We start from the raw sequence: 26,239 nt of genomic DNA, 5'->3' as shown, positions 1-26,239 counted from the left end.
GTGCCCCCAGTAGTAATCCCCCCCTGGCAGTACCCCCAGTGGTAATCACCCCTTATAGTGCCCCCTGTAGTAATCCCCCCCTTGTAGTGCCCCCAGTGGTAATCCCCCCTTTTAGTGCCCCCTGTAGTAATCGCCCCCTGGTAGTGCCCCCTGTAGTAATCGCCCCCTTGTAGTGCCCCCTGTAGTAATCGCCCCCTGGTAGTGCCCCCTGTAGTAAACGCCCCCTGGTAGTGCCCCCTGTAGTCCCCCCCCCAATAGAGAGAGACGTGATAAGAATTAAAAAAAAAAATCACCTGAAACTCCCACTCCTGGTCCCGCCGCTATCCACTCCTCCGGCCGCTTTGCATGGTAGAGACGTCGTCATGACGACGTGTCTCCCATTACCCACTGCGGGAGCCGGAAGATGGCTCCCGCAGTGGGAGCAGCAGCAGCCACTGAGAGTCTGACAGACTCTCAGCCGCTGCTGATTACACCAAACACGCAGCTGCCGGCTCCGGCGGCTGTGTGTTTGGCAGTGTGTAGCACTTACCGAACTCCGTCCGGTCAGCGCTACACTTCACTCGAGTATAAGCCGAGGGGGTACTTTTTCAGCACAAAAAATGTGCTGAAAAAGTCGGCTTATACTCGAGTATATACGGTTGTATCCTTCTTTTCCAGTAGTATACGATAGCTCATGTAGCCTATAGCCGTGCTATGCAGAACAGCACAAAACGATGGAAGTCAGTTAGTGGCCACTTCAAAAAATTCCTGTGATGCCCAGTGCTCTCTATCTTCCCAGCTTCGCCCCAGGTGCAGGGCATGGATGTACTGGTACATGGTACTTGCATGGCAGTAATGGCATTTGCAGTAAGATGCACTGCTGTCTTGTACTCTGTATTACATTTGTCACTTTTATTCTATCTATAGGAAACTACCTGAACGGGAAGAAGGGGAAGGAGAGGAGACCCCAACATTCAGCCACTGGAGCGCCCCACGTGTGTATGTCATAGCTGTCAGTGTGCGTCCCTGTCTTTAACCACTTCCAATAACTGCATTACTGTTGTCCAACCATCTCCTGTTTTCTGATCTCCTTTCAGGGTAGAAATTTGGAGAGAGCCTGAAGTTTCCCTTGGAATCAGCATTGTTGGTGGGCAAACCGTTATAAAACGCCTCAAAAATGGGGAGGAGCTGAAAGGGATTTTTATTAAGCAGGTCCTGGAAGACAGTCCCGCGGGGAGAACCAATGCCTTGAAGACTGGAGATAAAATTCTAGAAGTAAGTGTAATAGCAAATACAAACAATACAGTCTTACCGACCAATTGAATTGGAGACGCTGTGCCGCTGTACACATCCCGCAATGTTTGGCTGCGCTCCTATTTGCCTATTAGGGTAGGCTGAGCATCGCTAGTTTTCTATGGGGTGCAAGGAGAAACTAGCGATGTTGCTGGTCGCGATGTAACTTTCCTGGACAGCACTTCACGGCCAGGCCGCTAATTGAATTGCCCCATTATCCAGCTTTTTCCTTTTCAATTCTGCACTGTATTTGTAAATTTGCAGTATGGTTTGCAGAACTGCCACGATCATTTCATTCTACCGGGTGATGTGGTTGGATTGGGAATAGGAGAATTTAAGAGTAAATTCCAAAATTGAAATGTTCAAAACTTACAGCTACAGTTCATCCGGAAAGTATTCACAACGCTTCACTTTTTCCACATTTTGTTATGTTCACCCTTATCCCAAAATGGAATAAATTAATTTTTGTCCTCAAAATTCTACACACAATACCCCATAATGACAACGTGTAATAAGTTTTTTTGAGATTTTTTTGCAAATTTCATTAAAAAAAAAACACTGATGGAGCATACACACGGTCAGACTTTTCTTCAGATCTGAACGATAATGATTTAAAAAATCGTTCAATCGGTCATATCTGAAGGAAAATCTGACATATCTGTCAGATGAACGATTTGAATGATGCGCGTTCCCGATGGTCAGATAACTATATCTGACATCTGATGTGTTTGCAGTCAGACTTGGACGATTCCATTCATTTTAATGCGGTCAGAAATCGTTCAATCGTTCATCTGACAGATCTGACAAATCTGACCATGTGTATGCTCCATAAGAAATCACATGTACATAAGTATTCACAGCCTTTGCCATGAAGCTCAAAATTGAGCTCAAGTGCACCCTGTTTCCACTGATCATCCTTGAGATGTTCCTACAGCTTAATTGGAGTCCACCTGTGGTAAATTCAGTTGATTGGACATGATTTTGAAAGGCATACACCTGTCTATATAAGGTCCCACACTTGACAGTGCATGTCAGAGCACAAACCAAGCATGAAGTCCAAGGAATTGTCTGTAGACCTCCGAGACAGGATTGTCTCGAGGCAAAAATCTGGGGAAGGGTACAGAAAAATATTTGCTGCTTTGAAGGTCCCAATGAGCAGTGGCCTCCATCATCCATAAAAAGAAGAAGTTCGGAGCCACAAGAACTCTTCCTATAGTTGGCCGGTCGTCTAAACTGAGCGATCGGGGGATCGGGGGATCTTGGTCACCTCCCTAGTCAGGGAGGTGACCAAGAACCCGATGGTCACTCTGTCAGAGCTACAGCATTCCTCTATGGAGAGAGGAGAACCTTCCAGAAGGACAACCATCTCTGCAGCAATCCACCAATCAGGCTTACATGGTAGAGTGGCCAGACGGAAGCCACTCCTTAGTAAAAAGCACATGGCAGCCCGCCTGGAGTTTGCCAAAATGCACCTGAAGGACTCTCAGACCATGAGACACAAAGATTGTACTCTTTGGCATGAATGCCAGGCGTTATGTTTGGAGGAAACCAGGCACTGCTCATCTCCAGGCCAATACCATCACTACAGTGAAGGATGGTGGTGGCAGCATCATGCTGTGGGGATGTTTTTCAGCAGCAGGAACTCGGAGACTAGTCAGGATAGAGGGAAAGATGAATGCAGCAATGTACAGAGACATCCTGGATGAAAACCTGCTCCAGAGCGCTCTTGACCTCAGACTGGGACGACGATTCATCTTTCAGCAGGACAACGACCCTAAGCACACAGCCAAGATATCAAAGGAGTGGCTTCAGGACAACTCTGTGAATGTCCTTGAGTGGCCCATCCAGAGCCCAGACTTGAATCCGATTGAACATCTCTGGAGAGATCTGAAAATGGCTGTGCACTGACGCTTCCCATCCAACCTGATGGAGCTTGAGAGGTGCTGCAAAGAGGAATGGGCGAAACTGCCCAAAGTTAGGTTGCCAAGCTTGCGGCATCATATTCAAAAAAGACTTGAGGCTGTAATTGCTACCAAAGGTGCATCAACAAAGTATTGAGCAATGGTTGTGAATACTTATGTACATGTGATTTCTTAGTTTTTTTTATTTTAAATAAATTTGCAAAAATCTCGAAAAACTTTTTACATGTTGTCATTATGGGGTATTGTGTGTAGAATTTTGAGGACAAAAATGAATTTATTCCATTTTGGAATAAGGCTGTAATGTAACAAAATGTGGAAAAAGTGAAGCGTGGTGAATACTTTCCGGATGCACTGTAAATGCACCATGGGACTAATAGTTTGTGGAACAGTTCTGTAAATTTTGTTCCTCCTGGTGACGTCGCCTTCCCGTCTTATTCCACTGAGCTGGACGCCTACCGGTTCCTCACCCCTGGGACTTCCATGGCATAGTTACCAACTTACCCTAAGTTTCAAGGCTTTAAAGATTTGTTCCTGTACAGTTTCTGTATTTTTCAATCTAACCATTTGTACAGTACAATTTGTGGAGCCTATGATCTAATCCCCCGACCATAGGCACACAAGTGCGCACAAACAATAGGGAAAAATTAGTCAGAAGCGAAGCTCAATAACCCAACAATATATTTTTGACTTGTGGGAGGACCTTTTAGAATATGATGAATATACAAACTTCATTTAGGTAGCATCTTGCATTGCAAGGAAGCTTAATCGTGTAGTGCAGGACTCTATAGGGTGTGGTTACATGCATCTGCTTAGCAGCGAAGTTTGAAAATATCTGTAAATATTAAAGTATTACATATGTCAATTGAGACGTTTACCAGGTTCAATGTTCTTCATGTGTCTCTTGCCAGGAGTATAAGGACCTGTCGGATGACTTATGTTCTGATACAGGGCTCTTTTAGTCTGCTGCGGCCCTTCAAAGCTTTTTTTTGCAACCCCCAATATTTGTGACGATCTCCATAATCTTCTGTATGACATAATTGTATTGTTAGTATTTAGCATAGTCATAGCAGAGACCGTAGGAGAGGTAACCAAGTTGTTGGATAATAGTTGCAATTACATAAATTATCTGCCTCTATCGCCGCTGGTGTTACTTACAGGTGCTAACCATTCTGTTACCATTCTAACCATTCTGTTACCATTCTAACCATTCTGTTACCATTCTAACCATTCTGTTACCATTCTAACCATTCTGTTACCAGTCTCACCATTCTGTTACCAATCTAACCATTCTGTTACCATTCTCACCATTCTGTTACCATTCTAACCATTCTGTTACCAATCTAACTATTCTGTTACCATTTTACCCATTCTGTTACCATTACAACCATCCTGTTACCATCATGTTACCATTCTCACCATTCTTTTACCCCAGACAAGTGTGGGAATTGCATCCCACGAACACAGAGTACCGTAAAACCTCTGCCTTCGTTATCAACTAGTGAATTTAAATATTAGTTTAAGCTATGGTATCTAGAATTATTGCATTTTATTATTGTACTCCCTGTCTGGCCATTATGTAGATCATTCCCCCCTTCCAGTTGCATTGTTTTAAATGTTGGTACTAATTTGTACATTACTAAATTTGCAATAAAACTGATTATGTGTTTCAGTTGTTAAAAATGTTTCCTATGATAGAATAGTGACACAGAACCTGTATTTGAGGTGTATAATTTGCCTCTGAATATAATTTCCAGGTGTCGGGTGTAGATCTGAGAGAAACCAGACACGATGAAGCTGTGGAGGCCATTAAAAATGCTGGAATTCCCGTCGTCTTCGTCATCCAGAGTTTATCGGCTGCCCTACGGGTGAGAAAGCGCCAAATGCTGAGAGATCATTGTATCAAATGGCGTATTAGTTATTCGTCCCTGAGCAAGGGAGCTCTATATTTTGTTGGGTTGCTGTGCATACGTAACAGACCTGGCCGTGAGAGGAACACTGGTGGGAAGTACATAAAATAATGTGTAAAAGACCTGGCCGTGAGAGGAACACTGGTGGGAAGTACATAAAATAATGTGTAACAGACCTGGCTGTGAGAGGAACACTGGTGGGAAGTACATAAAATAATGTGTAACAGACCTGGCTGTGAGAGGAACACTGGTGGGAAGTACATAAAATAAATAGTTGTAACCTAGCTGCCTCCACACGTTAATGAGTGATAGTTTGCACAGAAATAGTCTTTTAAATTATATACATGGTAAATGGTCCTACCATTATAGGTGGGAGTGTGTCCCACCCTGTACTCTTTCTGTGGCTCACAACCAGTGAGAGAAGGGTCAAGGATGAAATGAATGTGACTGAGGCTACTCCCAAAATCTGGTCCTGCACGTGTATTGTATACCATACATGCTAAACTGCTATCTGGTCCTGCACGTGTATTGTATGCCATACATGCTAAACTGCTATCTGGTCCTGCACGTGTATTGTACACCATACATGCTAAACGGCTATCTGATCCTGCAAGTGTATTGTATGCCATACATGCTAAACTGCTATCTGGTCCTGCACGTGTATTGTATACCATACATGCTAAACTGCTATCTGGTCCTGCAAGTGTATTGTATACCATACATGCTAAATGGCTATATGGTCCTGCACGTGTATTGTACACCATGCATACTAAATGGCTATCTGGTCCTGCACGTGTATTGTACACCATACATGCTAAATGGCTATCTGGTCCTGCACGTGTATTGTATACCATACATGCTAAACTATCTGGTCTTGCACGTGTATTGTATACCATACCTGCTAAAATGCTATCTGGTCCTTCACGTGTATTGTATACCATACATGCTAAACTGCTATCTGATCCTGCACGTGTATCGTATACCATACATGTTAAACAGCTATCTGGTCCTGCACGTGTATTGTATACCATACATGCTAAACTGCTATCTGGTCCTGCACGTGTATTGTATACCATACATGCTAAACTGCTATCTGGTCCTGCACGTGTATTGTATACCATACATGCTAAACGGCTTTCTGGTCCTGTACGTGTATTGTGTACCATACATGCTAAACGGCTACTATTGTCTGAACATATGAATTGAGATGTGTAGGTAACAGAATTAAAAAATTTTAACCGGGGAAACCAGGATTAGGGGTTTCAGATACGGAATGCGCTTGGATTGGTCATCTCCATGATACAAACCCAACATTGGGCCTGATTCTTTACCGTACGCAACGGCGATTACGCACGCAGTCGCCTGATTGTTGCGTCCGCGCATGCATATGCTTTGCAGTGCGCAAACTAGCTTTTGTGATCGGGACTGCGATCGCAGAGGCTACGCAGACTGACAGGAAGCACCGTTTCTGGGTGGTGACTGGGGGTGGTGGTCAGGGAAACGCAGGTGTGCCAGTTCGCACGCCGTTGCAGGGGCGTGCATAAATTGTCCATTACCATACATGGTCTCAAAGTGTGCGTGGTTGTTAGCAATTTCTGAGTAAGGTCAGGGCTTGTTCAAATGTGCATGAGTCTGCGATGGTACTCGATTGTACCGATGGTTTCGCTATTCTGCTAAGTATTACGCATGTGTGCAATGTAAAGTGGGCGTCCTTATATAGTGCTGAGTTTGCATTGCGATTGCAATGGATTTGCATGTTATCGCAGTTGAACTGCATGCATGAGTGCGCAATATTGCGATCCGTAATGAATCAGGCCTGTTATCTCTTGTCTGGACTTGGCATTTTCTAACACTGACCACTAGATGGCATCAAAACAACCATTAGTGCAGATTTTGATACTTTTTTTTTTTTTTACTTAAAATAAATAAAATTAACTTCTACACCCTAGAATGCAATTATCGGAGCGACCCACCCGATATCCACTAAACGCCCCGATAATTGTAGTGTGTGATTTCTTGAAAATGCGCAGGGCCTCTGATTTGAAAATACCTGGAAGCGACCTATATCTCGTGATAACGATTACTTGACTTTGGTTTCTTTCAGCTGCTATCCATCGTGGCTCCTAAACCCTCAAAGTTTGACAAAGCGAGCACAGACCCTGCAGAAAAGGTGAGATCCGCAGCGAGATAGGATTATAGCATAGAGTAACTTGTGCACAAAAGCACAGTCTCATTCCTTACATGTAGTGCTATCTGTGGGTCATTGCGTGGTGCTTTGTAGACACTACCAAAAGAGTGTTACAGGTACAATACGGGATAGCTGTGAAGTTCCTCAGTGGTGTCGCTGGTTCCGTAACGGCGTTCTTGTGTATCGGTTGACAAAATAGCTGCTACAGTTGCTTGTAGGTGACTGCTGCAAAAACAATTTATTTTAAGTATTGGTTATTTATAATTTGTTTTAGAAGTTTTCAGAAAAATTAGTAGAATCGTGAGCAACAAAACTGAAGTTGTTGGTATGGAGAAAGAATTGCGAGGGATGAAGTTGATGGGTTGGAGAAGGTAGAATTGTGAGGGACAATGTTGAAGTTGATGGGTTGGAGTAGGTAGAATCGCGAGGGACAAAATTAAGGTTGATGGAGTCTATGGGTTGAAGAAGGTAGAATCGTAAGAGGCAAAGGTGATGATGATGGGTTGGAGAAGGTAAAATCCTAAGTGACAAAACTAAGGTTGATGGGTTGGAGAAAGTAGAAATGTGAAGGATGAAGTCGATGGATGGAGAAAGTAGAATAATAGTGAAGGACAAAGCTGAAGTCGATTGATGGAGAAGGTAGAATAGTGAGGGACAAAGCTGAAGTCGATTGATGGAGAAGGTAGAATAGTGAGGGACAAAGTTGATGGATGGAGAAGGTAGAATAGCGAGGAGGAAAGCTGAAGTCGATGGATGGAGAAGATAGAATAGTGAGGGACAAAGCTAAAGTCAGTGGATGGAGAAAGTAGAATAGTGAGGGACAAAGTTGATTGATGGAGAAGGTAGAATAATGAGGAAGAAAGCTGAAGTCTATGGATGGAGAAGGTAGAATAATGAGGCAGAGAGCTGAAGTCTATGGATGGAGAAGGTAGAATAATGAGGGACAAAGCTGAAGTCGATGGACGGAGAAGGTAGAATAGTGAGGGACAAAGCTGAAGTCGATGGATGGAAAAGGTAGAATGGTGAGGGTCAAAGATGAAGTCGATGAATGGAGAAGGTAGAATAGCGAGGAAGAAAGCTGAAGTTGATGGATGGAGAAGATAGAATAGTGAGGCACATTGTCGATGGAGAAGGTAGAATAGTGAGGGACAAAGTCGATGGATGGAGAAGGTAGAATAGTGAGGGACAAAGTCGATTGATGGAGAAGGTAGAATAATGATTTATAATGAAGGAAAGGGAAGAATAATGAGGCAGAAAGCTGAAGTCTATGGATGGAGAAGGTAGAATAGTGAGGGACAAAGCTGAAGTCGATGGATGGAGAAGGTAGAATAGTGCGGGACAAAGTCAATGGATGGAGAAGGTAGAATAATGAGGCAGAAAGCTGAAGTCGATGGATGGAGAAGGTAGAATAATGAGGCAGAAAGCTGAAGTCTATGGATGGAGAAGATAGAATAGTGAGGGACAAAGCTGAAGTCGATGGATGGAGAAGGTAGAATAGTGAGGGACAAAATCGATGAGACCCCCATTCACACTACACCAAAACCCGGGAAATTCCAGGGTCGGATACATTAACACTAAACCCGGGTCTGCCCTGAAATTTGGTATGGATTTAAAAGGAACATTTTTATTTTTATTTTTTTTATTCACAGTAATGACATAGTATAAAAATTACCATTTTTAGAGTAAAGGCCACAAACTTTGTTTCCAATGTGTTTTTTTTTTTTATTGAAAACCAATAAATGTTTACATTACAATATAAGATAATTATGAATATAAGTCTTGGTCTATACAAAGACAAAATTTTCACATAAAAAAGTTAAACGTAAAATAATACACACTTAAATTAATTTGCTCCCCTGTCGTGGTCCGGGTGACTGCAGTTGATGTCATCTGCAGGTGCACGGAACAGCCAATGAGAAAGTTTTCTTAAAACCCGGGTCTAGAAACCTGAGTTGGATGTATTCACACTACAGCCTACCAGGGGTTCACCCGGGAAAACCCTGGTACAGAGCAGGGTCATGGACCCAGGACTTCGACCCGGGTCATTTCTGTTCACATATAGCGAAAACCCGGGTTTTTGGTGTATGCCTGAAAGGGGTATGAGAATGCTGTGCAGTTGTTACATAACCTCATGACAAATGCAGCTATTTTGCATGCTGATCTACTTGTTCACTGAATATTAGGCAGGCCTCATGAATATTAGGCAGGCCTCATGAATATTAGGCAGGCCTCATGAATATTAGGCAGGCCTCATGAATATTAGGCAGGCCTCATGAATATTAAGCAGTGCCTTTATGATGTCACTGGTTCCTAGTAAATGATTAGGTACATACTGGTCCAGCCAGCATGGTTGCCCCCATAATCTGTATATGTCCATTCCACTACCAGACCCAGATGTGCAATGTTGTCCACGCCTTATGTTCACGTAGAGTGCAAGCGTGGACTTCATCCTTCTGTTTAATGCCAAATTAATCATTAGAGCAGATGGGCATGCTTTATAGCTTGGTGCATCATGTTTTGCTGTAGTTTGCAGCTATTTTACTAATAGCCTTAATCATTAGTATAATTATATTGCTTTATTTACTCAGACAAATCGCTCACATCTATTCATTTTTTTGTGACTAAGCGTTTTCGAGGCGTCTCCAGATGGCGCTTACTTTTAAGTAAACCATGACTTATTCAATTAATATTTCCCAAAGAGTAGCATTGATATTCAGAAACCAGTAATTATCTTCTCTAATCAGGCTTCCTGATTGCATGTCACTCGTTAGTTAGCGGACGTGTTTACTTGCAGGATATTCATTATTAATAATAATAATAAAAAATAATATTATGTATTTGTGCTCTGGTGTTATATTCTTGTTCAGCTAATGTCAAACGGAATATCTCAAAGTGAAAGCCGTCTGCTAGACTGCAGCCTAATTCACTAGGTACCAGTGACCTCACGCAAATGTATGCAACTAATACCTCTGACTTCTGTTATCATGTAGGATTCAAGTATTTTTGCCAATATTGCTGCAGTGTGCTGGAGGGAATATCCCTTTTTTTTCTCTGGTTCAGTGTAAACCCCGCCCTTTACAAGCACCTGGGCAATATCATTAAGCTGATTTGAGCGACCACCATACTTTCTATTTGTAGATATGTCAGATTTTCCTTCAGATATGAGCGATTGAACGATTTTTTAAATAAAGAAAAATCTGACAGTGTGTATGCACCATTAGGCACTAGAAGGGACTGTTAGGCTCAGGCACCTACCCTGACGGTTAGGGTTAAGCACCAGGAGGGAGGGTTAGGGTGAAGATTATGGCTAAAATAAATATTAAAAAATCATGTGGCGACAATTTTTGTCGCCGATTTGTACATGTCGACCTTCTTACATGTCGACATTTAGTGTCGACCTATTGACTGTCTAACATCTGGTGTCTATCTAGACACTGTCGACCTTTTTACTGTCTATCTGTTAATCCACACCAATGGCCGCCAATGTGAGCGATTAAGCATCTGTGTGTGCAATCAGTTCAGTGGCACGCCCCTGACACTCCCATAACACGCCCACAAGATGGACCATCTCCGTGTCTGTGAATAGCCGCCTCACAGTCACCGCCCAGCAAATTTCCAGTACAATTCTGATACCTTGCTTCTCCGTGTCATCTGCCCCTCTCTGAGTACACACAGTGGAACGCATGCACTGTAAGAGTTCTTAGGGGTTTTTTTTGCGTATGCACAGTAGCAGAAAATCACTGTACTCCGGGAACATCGGCGTGGAGTGCGGCTCAGAATCAGACCCCATGGCTCGATGGCATACGGTACTTTTGCGTGCACTTTTACTAACTGATCGGCCATTGGCTTTTAACTGGTGCAAGTTGCAATTGCCTTTTTGGTTTCTTATAGAGCAGTGCAAACGCTGATTCCTAAATTCAGGCTTAGCAAGTTATCTGTCCAGAATATAGCCATATCATTGGCCGGAACGTCAGAGGAACATCTGTCCATTCAGTTGTAGGTTATCCTCCACAGCAGCCATTTTGTTGTTGCTGTGAGATGAGGAGATGAGATCCAACCTCCCTCTGCCTATCAGTAACAACCAGAAGGAGAATTGTGGGATAGGAGAAAATAAGAGAGCTGGCACCGCAGGCAGTCTTTATTTGAAGAGCGAAGACAGACCGTCTGCAACTGGCAGTACAGCAGTATACGCGTCAGATATCCATAAATCGTTGCTGTGATATCATTGGTGACGAACGTATATCTAAGCGGAAGGAGGTATCTGAAGTTGTTCCCTGGTGGGAAGCCCTGAAGCTGATTGTTTAATGCTGTCCATCCACTACACGATGCGGGGATGACGGCACGATTACGACGTCGTCGTCTCCCGCGGGGTGAAGTGCATACACTGAACATTCAGTGTATGCAGATCAATTGTCCCCGAACATGGCAACATGATGGCGGTCGTCAGATTGACCGTCATGTTCGGGCGATGACTGATGTTAAAAACGACCTGCGGGCGTGCGTATCGCTGGTCGTTTTAACATTTTACTGCCCGATTTGCAGGCGATTACCAAGCGACAGAGCGATAACGACCGTCGTTATCGATCCATCACTAGGTTTAATCGCCTAGTGGATGGGCAGCATTAGATTTGCTTTATATGCTTAACTGACAAGTGTATACATGGCATGCACAGTGGCGTATCTATAATGGGTGCAGTGTGTGCGGGGCACAAGGGCCCCCGGGTCCAGGGGGGCCCCGCACCGCACACACTGCACCCACATTTTTTTTTAAACTTACCTGTCCGAGGTCCCACATCGGGTGTCACTGCTGCTCTGAACACCGTAAAAATGGCCACCGCGGCCATTTTTCCGGTGTTCTGCGCATGCGCAGTAGACTCCGGGCACACTCTAGTGCCCGGAGTCTACTAATGCTCCAGTGGCTGGCCAGCCGCGTCAGTCGGCTGCCAGCCACCAGGGAGAGAGGAGGGGGCACCGCACGAGGAGTGCACACGGGCCCCCTCCTCTCTTAAAACGCCCCTGGGCACGCATATACATCGGAATACCTAATTTGGACTAATTGTTACTTAATACTGTATATTACACTATCAGGCGCTTGTCCTTCTCCCCCTTTTTTCCGTAGGTTATCCGTTATTTGTAAGGAGACACAAAACTTCTCAGTGACGGACGGTCGGTTTAACAAATCATACATTAAAAAAAAAAAATCCTACAGCAGAACCACAACATATGAGGCAGCTAAAGAAGGAGCAGAACTGAGACAGAGGGTAGAGAGGGCCCTGCTCATGAGAGCTTACAATCTAGCGTATTAGCCAGTTCTGCCTGAGATTGGCCTGGTACCCATCTTCGTCTGCTCTGTTTGGGTCTAATTTAGGTGCTGAATAGATGGCGTGATTTACATGCAGGCAGCAGCAGAACACTTTGTCAGCCCCGTCTACTACCGCAATGTCCAAGTCCCGTCGAGATCAGTTTTAGCCCTGGGCTGGGAATATAGGCGGTGGAAGCAGTGGTGGTTTGGCACAAGGGGGTCTATTCACTAAGCCAGGGGTTCCCAACCACGGTCCTCAAGGCACACTAACAGTCCTGGTTTTAATGATAGCCATACTTGAGCACAGGTGACTTAATTAGTATCCCAGTTAATTTGATTTAACCATCTGTGCTGCAGCATGGCTCACTGGCGGATCCAGGGGGGGGGGCGATTGTGGCGATCGCCCCACCCTAGAAGTCACCTCCTAGCAGCACAGACTCCGCTGCCGCTGGACAGCGCTCCGCGTCCCCATAGAATCCAGCAGCTGGTCATGTCACGCTGAAGCAGGCACTAGGGGGAGGTCTGGGCACTAGAGTGTGAATATGTATAGTAAACAGGTGTGTGTGCAAGAGTTAAGGAGTGGCAGCCATTTTCCCGAGGACCATCTCCCATCAGGATAGCATGCCCGGCTCCCGAGTCCCGCATGCTGAATACACCCCCACCCCCCCTTTCCTTCCTCTCTGTTAGGTGAGGTCCAGGAGCTGTGGGGATCGAGCTATTAGTGAGACTGTAAGAGGGAACTGATTGGGGAGAGTGCTGAGGTGGAGACAGGCAGAGTGCAGGCTGTGGAGGTAGTTGTTAAGTACATCACAGGAGAGCACCCGGCTCAGGGATAACGTGGTACCATAACAAGGTAATAATAGCACATATGTTCCTTATATTTCAGTGTTGGTATAAATGTGGCTGTGTGTATATATATATATATATATATATATATAGTTATCTGTGTATATATGTGGCTATGTGTGTATATATATATATATATATATATATATATATATATATATATATATATGGTTATCTGTGTATATATGTGGCTATGTGTGTGTATATATATATATATATATATATATGGTTATCTCCGTTTATATGTGGCTGTGTGTATATATATATATATATATATATATATATATATATATTAGGGGTGAGCGGGTTCGGATTTCTGAAATCCGAACCCCTCCCGATCCGAGTCAGACTCGACTTTTCCCGCCTGACTCAGATCTGAAATCGAGGCAATACGTCATCGTCCCGCCTTCCGGGTCTTGCGGGTTTTGGATCCTATATAAGGTACCCGCGTCAGCGCCATTTTCTCACTCGGCTGTGGATAGTCAAGAGGGAGGGTGGGAGTTAGGGCTGGCTGGGCTGTGTAGTGTAGTATAGTGCAGTGTAGTGTTGTGCTGTGCTGCTGTTGTCCATAGGGGCTGTGTCCACTCCTCCAAAGTCCATAGGGGCTGGCTGTGTTGTGCTGTGCTGCTGTTGTCCATAGGGGCTGTGTCCACTCCTCCAAAGTCCATAGGGGCTGGCTGTATTGTGCTGTGCTGCTGTTGTCCATAGGGGCTGTGTCCACTCCTCCAAAGTCCATAGGGGCTGGCTGGACTGTGTTGTGCAGTCAGTTGTCCATAGGGGCTGTGTCCACTCCAAAGTCCTGTGCAGAGTCCCAGTCCTAAAGGGGTGCTGTAGTGTTGTCCAGGGGGTGCTCTGTCCATCAGGGGTGCTCCCCCCAAGTGCAAAAAAAATAAAAATTTTCTGTGTTTGTGAATTGTGTGCGCAGTAGCTGCACGTGCATCAACAAAGTAGTGCCAAGCGTGCGCCTGTGTCATAAGTAAAGGGCCGGCTGGCTTGACCGTTAAAGGGTGCTGTAACCCCCAAAGTACACTCCAAACAAAATAAAAAAATATTTTCTGTGTTTGTGAATTGTGTGCGCAGTAGCCGCACGTGCATCAACAAAGTAGTGCCAAGCGTGCGCCTGTGTCATAAGTAAAGGGCCGGCTGGCTTGACCGTTAAAGGGTTCTGTAACCCCCAAAGTACACTCCAAACAAAATAAAAAAATATTTTCTGTGTTTGTGAATTGTGTGCGCAGTAGCTGCACGTGCATCAACAAAGTAGTGCCAAGCGTGCGCCTGTGTCATAAGTAAAGGGCTGGCTGGCTTGACCGTTAAAGGGTGCTGTAACCCCCAAAGTACACTCCAAGCAAAATAAAAAAATATTTTCTGTGTTTGTGAATTGTGTGCGCAGTAGCCGCACGTGCATCAACAAAGTAGTGCCAAGCGTGCGCCTGTGTCATAAGTAAAGGGCCGGCTGGCTTGACCGTTAAAGGGTGCTGTAACCCCCAAAGTACACTCCAAACAAAATAAAAAAATATTTTCTGTGTTTGTGAATTGTGTGCGCAGTAGCCGCACGTGCATCAACAAAGTAGTGCCAAGCGTGCGCCTGTGTCATAAGTAAAGGGCCGGCTGGCTTGACCGTTAAAGGGTTCTGTAACCCCCAAAGTACACTCCAAACAAAATAAAAAAATATTTTCTGTGTTTGTGAATTGTGTGCGCAGTAGCTGCACGTGCATCAACAAAGTAGTGCCAAGCGTGCGCCTGTGTCATAAGTAAAGGGCCGGCTGGCTTGACCGTTAAAGGGTGCTGTAACCCCCAAAGTACACTCCAAGCAAAATAAAAAAATATTTTCTGTGTTTGTGAATTGTGTGCGCAGTAGCCGCATGTGCATCAACAAAGTAGTGCCAAGCGTGCGCCTGTGTCATAAGTAAAGGGCCGGCTGGCTTGACCGTTAAAGGGTGCTGTAACCCCCAAAGTACACTCCAAACAAAATAAAACATTTTTTTCTGTGTTTGTGAATTGTGTGCACTGTGGTTGCACGTGCATCAACAAAGGAGCAGCGCCAAGCGTGCGCCTGTGTCCCATAAGTAAAGGGCTGGCTGGCTCATTTCTTAAAGGGTGGTGTAACCCTCAAAGTGCGCTCCACAAAAAATAAAAAATTCTTCTTTTTTTTCTGTCTTTGTGAATTGTGTCTGTCTGTTAAAGGATTACATCGGTGACAGCATCCAAGTAGGCATGTCAGTCCTGTACCTGTACTGGCAGGAAAAAGAGGCAATTTGGAGGTCCCTGTACAAACTGGCTCTATTTTACCTGAGTTGCCCCCCCTCCAGTGTGTACTCCGAAAGAGTGTTTAGTGCAGCCGGGAACCTTGTCAGCGAAAGGCGTAGGAGGTTGCTTCCACAAAATGTGGAGAAGAAGATGTTCATAAAATGAATTATCAACTCTTCCAGGGAGACCAGCCTCCAGAACGTACAGAGGGACCTGTGGTTGTGGATTCCAGCGGGGACGAATTAATACTCTGTGAGGATGAGGATGTACACAACACTGAAGAGGGTGAGGAATCGGTGGATGAGGAGGATGAGGACGACATCTTGCCTCCGTAGAGCCAGTTTGTGCAGGGACAGATTAATTGCCAGCTTGTTTTGTGGGGGCCCAAACGAACCAATCATTTCAGCCACAGTCTTGTGGCAGACCCTGGCGCTGAAATGATTGGTTTGTTAAAGTATGCATGTGCTGTTTATACAACATAAGGGTGGGTGGGAGGGCCCAAGGGCAATTCCATCTTGCACCTCTTTTTTTTCTTTGCATTATGTACTGTTTGGGGCCTAGTTTTTCAAACTGCCATCCTGTCTGCCACTGCAGTGTCACTCCTAGATGAACTATGTGTTTGTGCCGCCCACTCGTGTCGCTTAGCATAGTCATCCAGCTACCTCGGTGCAACCTTTTGGACATAAAAACACTATTGTGAGATATGAGGTGTTCAGAATAGACTGGAAATGAGTGGAAATTAAGGTTATTGAGGTTAATAATAGCATAGGCGCAGAAAAACCAACAATGTACTAGTTAAATGATAGCTACACTCTTAAGTGGTTGCTACAGGCAACACCTGCACTTTTTAGAAGTTTTAGTAATTCTACCCCCAAGTTTCTGCCTCTGCTTTCTTAGTAAATCCTACATGTCACTGCAGAGAGAGCATTACAATTATTAAAGGGTATTCTGACAATTTAAAGCCGCTTATAGAATTGCTTTACAATGACTATTTGTGAGATCCAATGACTATGAATGGGTTACCATTATGTACTTGTTAAATGTACTCACTGTGGACTTGTTTTAGAGTTAATGTTAGTTGGTTGCAAGTGCAGCTGCATTGTGTGCCCGGAGATAAATCCGGATCTTGTCCCATATTCAGAGTTGGGCGCATCTATACGACTGCACCTATCCATCCTACCGTGAACGTAGCCGTCATCACTATCAGCGTCAGTCCTATAAATGGTGTAAAAGATCCGTCTGCTATCAGATGGACCTCTGCAAATGCTCAACACTGCTTAGATCACAATTCTGCATATACGCCAACGACACGCCCCTCTGTAAACCTCGTCTACATGCGAATGCCCAATTGCTACCCAGTTACACCCATTCAACCTCTAGTAAAACGTGACTGAGATTTGCATGGCCCAGAATCACCTATAGATACATTTCAGCTCCTGTTGCTAAAAATTGTAAGATCTGTCTGTGAAACTGACTCACATTTAATTCTGAATCGGGTCCTGTCTACTTCAACATTGGAGAGGTGTAATACCAGCATATTGTAATGTTTTGCTTAGGGATTTCCCATATCTAATATTCTTTTATAAATTGTCTTATTTTTTGACCCAAACCTAATCCTTAACTTTTTTTTATTTCATTTTAAAGATCAATAATATTGGAAATTATTGGAAACCTTGGTTTTTCCAACATGTTAAGTCTTATTTGAAGAGTAACCGAAGTGGAACAGAGTACATCCCCCTACGGCATTACTATCACAGACACACACGGAGTATCTTCTGGGAGTTGCAGGTAGGTGTCCAGCTCCGCCAGTGCACAAGTGCTCTAGAAAGATAGGATTGTACCAGTGCTGCTAGTAGGACTAGATTTGTAATATCATGTCGATAAACATCGCCTGTTCCAAAACGTTACAGAAGTATTAAGAGCTTTATCGTTTATTAATAAATTATTTATTAACCGTGTGTCAAAAAATTTGTAATAAACTTTTCTTTTTGTTCTCCCTTTGTTTTAGGACATAGGGCCTGATTCAGACCCACTCGCGAGTGGCTGTCCGCTCGCAAGTGGGTCGATGGTGTGCACTGCGCATGCGCACGACGGAGGGAGCTCCATTGTGCGCATGCGCGAGACGCGACGAGCGAAGGACTTTCCTTCGCTCGTAGTGTCTGATCAAAGGGGGCGTGCTGTCGATGTTGATTGACAGCACGCCCCCTTTGTTGGGCGTGCCAGGGGCATGCCTGCCAGACGGAGGCGTTCCCAAGGGGACGCCTACCGTCAGAAGCCGGCCCCACTGACATCACTAGTGATGTCAGTGGGAGTGATTTTGGCTCTGATAGAGCCAAAATCACTCCTGGCCTTGCGGTTGAGAAACTCAACCACAGGCTTCTGGTCGCACTGGCGATGGTCACGATGGTCAAGACCATCGCAACCATCATCCTGCACGCTTGTATAGGCTGTGGGTGGTGACCCACAGCTATGCGAGCGTCCAGGAGGACGCTCCATAATTATGGAGGTGGGCCCTGATTCAGAGCGAGCGCTCTGGTCAGAGCGTCCGGCTCTGAATCAGGGCCATAATTCCTTTTGGTAATCACCCAGTGTTCCGGTACCTGTTTGGTTGGATGGTTCCTCCAAAAATCTCCTTATTAAAGCTCACCCAGGGCGAGACCATCCGAAGGCTGTATGAGCAGCACCACGTGGTTCAGGATATGCTTGTTCCCATGAAATGCCTACAAAAATCCCTCACTGCTTTCCACAAGGAGATTAATGTGAGTTCTAAACAATTCTTACTGCAATGTACAGAGAATATGGCAAGCTTCAAAAAAAATACATTTTTGTTATTGATAAATGATTTCCTCTGTGTCCTTTTTTTTTATTGTTTTGCAAAAAATTTTTTTTTAAATGTTCAGACTACTGGATCTGATTTGGATGCTTTTCTTGCCCCAAAACGTTATGTCCCACAATCCTTGAAACAGTCTTCCATGATTATTCCCTACCAGTTAGGAATTGGTAATCAGGGGTGTTCGAGGAGTTTAGGCGCCCAGTGCAAATCGAAAAATGGCGCCCCCTCCAAAAAAATTTGTGGCCTGGTCCTATTGCCCAAGGTCACTTACAGGAGCATGGGCCTGATGCCCACTAATCAGTGCCACAGACCTAAGGCCTGATTACAACCACGGGTCTAGTGCCCGACAACCTGGTGGTCTAGGGAGGGGTTAATGACGGGAAGGCCTCATAGAAGGCTTACCTGTCTGGCGGGAGAGGCTGCAGTGGAGAGCTTCGTTAGCTCTTTTACTTTCCCACTCTCCAGTCCTCTGCTGCATTCTTCTGCTAAATCAGCCACGGCGATTGCATATGCAGCTTGAGAGCCCACTGTGTGCTAAGACACTTGCAGTGTCTGCATCAGGTCAGACCAGCTGTAAATGCTGCGTGAGTGGTCGATGTGCATCAATGGTACCGATGTTTATACAGAAGACCGACAGTGGACGGATGTGAGATAGCAGCAGTGGGAGTCTTTATGTCGGCGGTGCTTTGGCAAGCATTAGCCAAATGCTTGCCAATTAGCGTTCACAGCTGTGATCGCCCGCTGAATCAGGTCCACTGTCCCAGCGCCGGCCACTGATGTGTCCCACTGGGGACACCTCTCACTGGACTGCTGGTGCTGGAATCACACACTCGATCCCAGTGTGTAGCACATCTACACACTCTACATTGCCCTGGCCGGCGGCGCTCCTCTCTTCCGGGCCTGTCATGGCACCCAGGGCACGTGCCCCGCTCACCCTGGCCTCGTTACGCCACTGTTGGTAATGGCTCACCTGTAGACAGATGGTGCCCCTCCTGTTACCACAGGAAGGAATACTTAATATTTTGTGAGAAAGTGAGGCTAGTAAGGAATGGACATTGGAGGTCAGCTGAAACCTGGGTTTTGACAACCCTCATGCACTGAAAACCTGAAATATATCGGATCCCAGAGTCTGAACCCTTTCCAGAAAGAAAAAAAAATTGTGTGCGACACCCCTAATGTGGACAGTGGTGGAACTTGCACCCCACCACCCAGAGATGGAATTACCTCCACCTTTTAAACACACGTCCAATTTTCGCTGGGAGTTCTGCTTGCCCTGTCTACTAGGCCCCAATAGAGCCACACTCTGTAGCCTGTTAGCTGTTGGAGAAGACTCTCTGCTAAATCATTCCCTTATCTATAGTAGGAAGGCAGGTTGCCCTGGGTTGCTATCCAGGACTGCAGGAGGATACAGGCAGGACAAAGTCCTGATTAATCTGCAGGTAGTTTACTCTGACATTTGTCACAGCCATTATCTGCATCAAGCAAGGATTAAGGCTCAAGACAATCCTGTAGATCACTAAAATGATTTAGGCTTTCTAGTTGTCAGAGTAAAAGGACAAAACCCTTCCCTGAGTAGGTAAGAAACAAACAGGAGACCATCCTCATTGGGTAGTTACCATTGGTCCGGTCCATATGCAGGCTGATGTGGCAGGACAATTGGGAGGAAGAAGCACTGGGAGACTGGTTATAGATAGTAGGCACATGCATCTGTAAAGTGCAAGGTCCCCGACCAGTCCGAAACTGCTTCTATAACTCCTACTATTGAACACGTCATGTGTGCAAGACTCAAATGCTGCTGTGTTTATTTGTAGCCTGATTTGTTGCTAACTCTTTTAAATGTGATATACTTAGATATTAGTGAGAGCTTATCATGTTGATGGATCTTTGGTGCAATATTTCTACGTACAGTATATCCTGTTTGTATTTCATTTCAGTTGTAGTCAGTGTTAGTGGTATATTTACTGAAGATCATATTTAATCGATTGAAAATCATTCAAAATCCATCAACATTTTTATTGTGTTTTTAAGTATTAGTAAATGTGTGATTTAGCCCCACACACAACATCGATGGTAATCTATTTTGAGTGATTTTCGAAATCAATTAAAATCAACTTTTAGCAAATATACCCCTAATGCTGGGTACACACTAGACGATTTCTCGGAGGATATGGCGAATTGGACGGACATATCATCTGGATCGTGTAGCGTGTATGCACTATGCGCACCCCTGCACAGCGACATGGGGGTCATTCCGTTGACCGTGCATGTATGGCAGATGGAGCGAGCCATCTGCCGAAGCCAAGAGGGTGAACAATGTATCGGTCGGTGGGACACCGGATAGTGCAGTGTGTACGAACTGCCCGGTATATCGTTCCAATCGTACCATCAGGTGTCGCATTGGCGGGTCGGGTAATGTGTACCTGGCTTTAGTGTCAAGAATTCTAGACTAAGGGCCTGATTCCCTACGGATCGCTATTGTGATTACACACACATGTCTGCTGTGAAAATATGCTAATGAATGCAATCGCAAAGCCGTCGTACAACCAGCATAGAGATGCCCACTACCACTATCTCACATCTGTAATACCTTGCAGTCCTGTGTCTACATTGGGAACATCGAGTAACATCGGCCCCTCACGCACAATTACAGCAGGTCTGACCTTACTCGGAAATTGCTATCCGCATTGCACGCAGTGAGTACTCAAGTTGCGTATGCTTTCGCAGTGGCTAATTTATGCACGCCCATGCAACGGCGTTCAAAAGGACTGGCACCCCTGCGTTTCTCCGACCACTCCCACGTCACCACCCCCAAACACTGACCTCCATCACTCACTCTGCGATGGCTTTCTTTCTGCGTGGGTGATCACTGTGCGATCACAATGCTATCACGCACACGGCGTTTCATACGCAAGTGCAGTACGCCCCATCGACCAATCTGCGCACGTGGTTGCAATTGCGATTCGTGATCAATCAGGCCCTATGAGTTGAGCTTGATGCAGCTATGTCCAGGAGCAATTTTGTTTTTACACTGGAATTTAAATTTGAGCTAGCACGTGCTCTTCCCAACTAGGGGATAAAGGGCCTGGTTCAGAGCTGAACGCTCTGAATCAGGGCCCTCCTACCTGTTTTAGGAGCATCCTCATGGACGCTCGCATAGCTGTGGGTTACCACCCACAGCTTATGCGAGCGTCCATGATGATGGTCGCGATGGTCAAGACCATCGCGACCATCGGGCTTGCGACAGAGACCCTGCAGTAGGGTCTCGCTGCCGCAAGCCCTGGAGTGATTTTGGCTCTATCAGAGCCAAAATCGCTTCCACTGACATCACTAGTGATGTCAGTGGGGCCGGCTTCAGACGGTAGGCGTTCCCATGGGAACGCCTCCGTCTGGCAGCCACGCCCCCGGCACGCCCACCAAAGGGGGCCTCCGTCTGGCAGCCACGCCGCCGGCACGCCCACCAAAGGGGGCGTGCTGTCAATCAACATCGACAGCACGCCCCCTTTGGTGCGAGACCCGGAGCGATGGAGAGCCCGTCGCTCTCCGGGTCTCGCGCATGCGCACGACGGAGCTCCCTCCATCGTGCGCATGCGCAGTGGGGCAACATCGACTCGTTTGCGAGCGTCCTTTGCTCGCGAACGGGTCTGAATGACCCCCAAAGTTACTTATGGTCGTTTTTAATCTATTAAAAAAATCGATCAATATCGATGTTGTGTTTCAGAGACTAAATCACATATTTACTAACAGACAATTTTTTATATACATTTTTCAGTGTTAGTAGATGTGTGATTTAGCCCCTAAAATCAATCTTGATTGATTTAGAATTAAAATCGACCTTTAGTACATTTTACCCCTAAATCTCTCTGCAGATTAAGGGCCTGATTCAGAGCCGCTCGTAAGCGGCCGGTCATTCGCTCCGAGCGATGTTTGCCCAACTGCGCATGCGTACGGATCGTTATACGCATGCGCGAACCAGTCAGTGCGGCTGAAAATCGTTTGTTCGCTAAATAGCGAATGCCTGCTAATGAGTGACAGGAGGAGGCGTTTGTGGGTGGTAACAGGGGAAGGTGCTTGAAAACGGGGAGTGGAGATCCGAACGCAGGCGTGCTTAAAGGTCAAAACGGGTGTTTTAAGGGTGTGCATAATTAATACTGGAGCGTCATTGACCACGTCACTGGGTTATTTTATAGCCAGAACTGCTCGCAAATTTGTGGTAGCAAACACCAGCCACAAGAATAGCAAGCAGTTCATACGCTGGTCGATGTACTCGATTAATCTAATAAATAGCAGACATGACGTATGATGCGAGCGGCCAGGGGGCGTCTCTTTCAAAATTACAACCGCAAGTTTTGTTCGCTCGTTCAGACATAGAGGCGTGAACAGACCGCAAAGAGCGAACGGTTCATTTGAATAGCCACCCCTTTTTGTTGAACGAACGACCGCAAATAGCGACCGGCTCTGAATCAGGCCCTAAATCTGCCCTGTCTGCAGTGCAATGTGGTTTTCCAAGGCTCAAATTTCCTTTTTTTGCTTTGTTCCTAACCCTGTATCAGCCCCTTTGTTGGGTTTTAAATCATGTAAATCTTGGGTAATAAACCGTGGTTCTTGGGCTTTTGTCAGGACTCCTGAGTCCCAGGTTGCAGCACATTTATCTTTCTGCTCTGTAACTGTATATTACATTTTGAGGCATATGTTCTTTTCTTTATTACAGGTTTACCCACTTTGGCTTTGTCCATTCATATTACCAAGTCAGCCAGGCATGGTACATCCCAAGGGCAATGAGGCTGAGCCTATGTAGATATTGGAGCATATGGGGAACCCAAGACAAAGCACTTTGATGCCAAGGCTTCAATGCGCCAGTTAGAAATGTTTGTCAGAGATGCTCATGGGTAAGTTACCGATATAAATTCCAGTTGTAGCCTCATTGGGCAGTTACTTTACCTGTATTATTTGCCTGGACTTATTTGGTCAGTATCACAAAAAACTATATTATTCCAGTACAAATGTGCAATACTACACTATTTTACCCTTAATCACTGATCTGCCTATTGAGGAAATGGATAGAATTTTGGGGCCTATTCATCATCGATAAATGGCCCGGTAATCATGTGGAAACGCTAGTTTCCGCATATTTTAGTTACCGGGCCATTCATCATTAGGGGTCCCAAATGGGCCACCTGATATTCAGCAAACTCCGAAAACTTTTTGGAGCTTGCTTGCAAGAACAAGCGCCATGTTCAGATGGCGCTAGTTTTCTGATCCCCCGCTCCTTCATATGGGTTCCTATGGGAAGGAGTTCCGGGGATGCGAAGAGGGATCCAAGCGGATCCCTCTGCCGCCTTCTCGCTACCTTTGCACATGCGTAGCCGCGCCAACGTGGAGGAGGTAAGTAATGCAGCTACTTCTCTAGTTGCGATACTAACCGAGGGGACAGTTGCCTTTCAGAGCAGTTGTCCCCGCACCGAAGAAATGATGAATTAAGTTTTCCCCGCTGCGAGTTGGATACTTAAGTATCCCTTGCAGCGAGATCAATACTTAATCATCAGGGGCCATGCGGCCTCCGATGATGAATAGGCCCCTAATTACTGTAGCATCTGTTGTACAGCTGCCGGAAGCATAGAGTGTGATTTGTTTATTATAACCCTCCTGTGGTTGCTTTAACTGGTGCTTTAACTGATGTTGCAACATTAATTTACTTGGGGTCTGATTCATGAGATGTACGGAAACCCGTTTACATACATCTCTGATGTTTTTAGATCTGCGCAGAGACCGCACTACGCATGCGCAGATCTGGGGCTGTGATGTTGCTTGCAGTGCCCCACATGCTGCAGCATGATTGACTTGCTGCTGGCATTTGGGGGTGGCAACAGGTAACGTCCTCAGATGCATCAGCGAATCAGAGAAGCCTACAGGTGACGTCTATTTACAGAAGACGCCTCCTGTGGCATTAGTCTATTATCACACAGCTGCTGAGTACAAAGACGCGGCAACTGTATGATTTCCATCCGTTTCTGACACAGGCCATTGGTGCGCATATACAAGCAGACCAAATGCATATTTACATCCTGTAGTTGTTTATTTGCCTCCAAATGATAATTATTTCTTTCTCTGTTCAGCTTCCAAATGCTGTATGCAGACTGTTACATGAGCCGTGATGAATTCTGGGAGATGTTTGACTCTTCTTTGTATCAGAAGCTGCGAGAGAAACTGAACTGCAAAAACGCTTTTCCAGAGGTGTATAATAAAATCTGTAAAGCCGCACGTCATTGATGGCAAAAGACATAAGCTACAGAAATGGACTGTATACAAAAACCCATACTACAAGCCTTTTCCCAGCCGCTTGTAGGGGCTCTGAGCCTAATATTGTGCCATCACTGACGCAAAGACTCTTTAGAAGCTGCACCTTGTACAACCTTGTGCAATTACACCTTGGCAGTCCCAGAGTAACCTATTGTTGTCCAACGCCACAGATTTTTAGGACCCATGTAATTCAGACATAATAATTGTGATAAGAGGTCCAAAACGGAACACAAGTTTGGGAAATGAAGACCGAATTTCTATCCGGGGCTGAATGTGAGTTTTTTTTTTTCAGAAATGTGAAACCAAATAATGGTAATGTTTGTGTATTGGGAAGTGCCAACAAGCATAATGGTTTAATCAAGTGCTTTGTTTGTTTCTCTATATTTTATTATGTCATAATAAATATTGAGTTGTGTGTAGCCACCTATGACTATTTATGAAATGCATATGAGCAATGCTCGTACACCAATATACTTACAGCATCTGCCTGTACAAATCATTCCGTGGGCCCGATTCAGAGCAAAGCATTGGGCACAATTGCGCATGCGTCCGAGAAGCACTACACGTGTGTCCTGATGGTTACCAGTAGGGATCGCAGATCAATATTGCATAAAGATCCATGCAATTGCAGTGGGGCTCTTGGGCGATGACTGTGGGGTGGGGGCTCACGGCAGCGGTCATGCCCGTGACACTGGCAGCCATGGACCCACTGCAGGTCCAATGGTGCGGCCATGGATTCGCGTTGCAGCCGGTGAGCTTCTCTATAAAACACACATCCGCCGCAGCATTACCCTACAGCCGCTACCTTCCTGCCTCCACCTCGGAGTAAGGCCCGTTACCTCTGTTTGTTATGTTTAGTAACTTCCATAATTATAGAATCTCTCATTGTGCAGTGAGAGAAACATTTCATTGGGTGATCTTCTCGCATCTACATCTATATCTGCCTGTTATCTGCGTACAGCTCAGTCTTTCCATATGACTTTCCATGCAGTTGCTCATCATCTTAAAGTGAGATTAAACTGCTAATTATCTTTGCTTTGCTCTAGAGCTGTGGTGTTTAACTTCTGGGAAGTAATTTGGGGGGAATTCAGGGCCTGATTCAGACCCGGTCGCTCTGAAAGCGCTCGCTCTGAATCAGGGCCGGGGTTTTTTTTTTTTTTTAGAACGGCCTCCTGGCCGCTCGCATAGCTGTGGGTGACCACCCACAGCTACAGCGAGCGGCCATGATGAGGGTCGCGATGGTCAAGACCATCGCGACCATCGGGCTTGCGATGAGACCCTTGTGGTAGGGTCTCGTGGCCGCAAGCCCCAGAGAGATTTCGGCTCTAACAGAGACGGAATCTCTCCACTGACATCACAAGTGATGTCAGTGGGGCTGCCCCCAAACGACAGGCGTTCTCATGGGAACGCCTCCGTTTGGGCAGC

This window comes from Taudactylus pleione, unplaced genomic scaffold, assembly GCF_031769625.1.
Source record: "Taudactylus pleione unplaced genomic scaffold, aTauple2 ptg000230l, whole genome shotgun sequence".
Lineage (NCBI taxonomy): Eukaryota > Metazoa > Chordata > Amphibia > Anura > Myobatrachidae > Taudactylus > Taudactylus pleione.
This window is presented reverse-complemented; position numbering follows the sequence as displayed.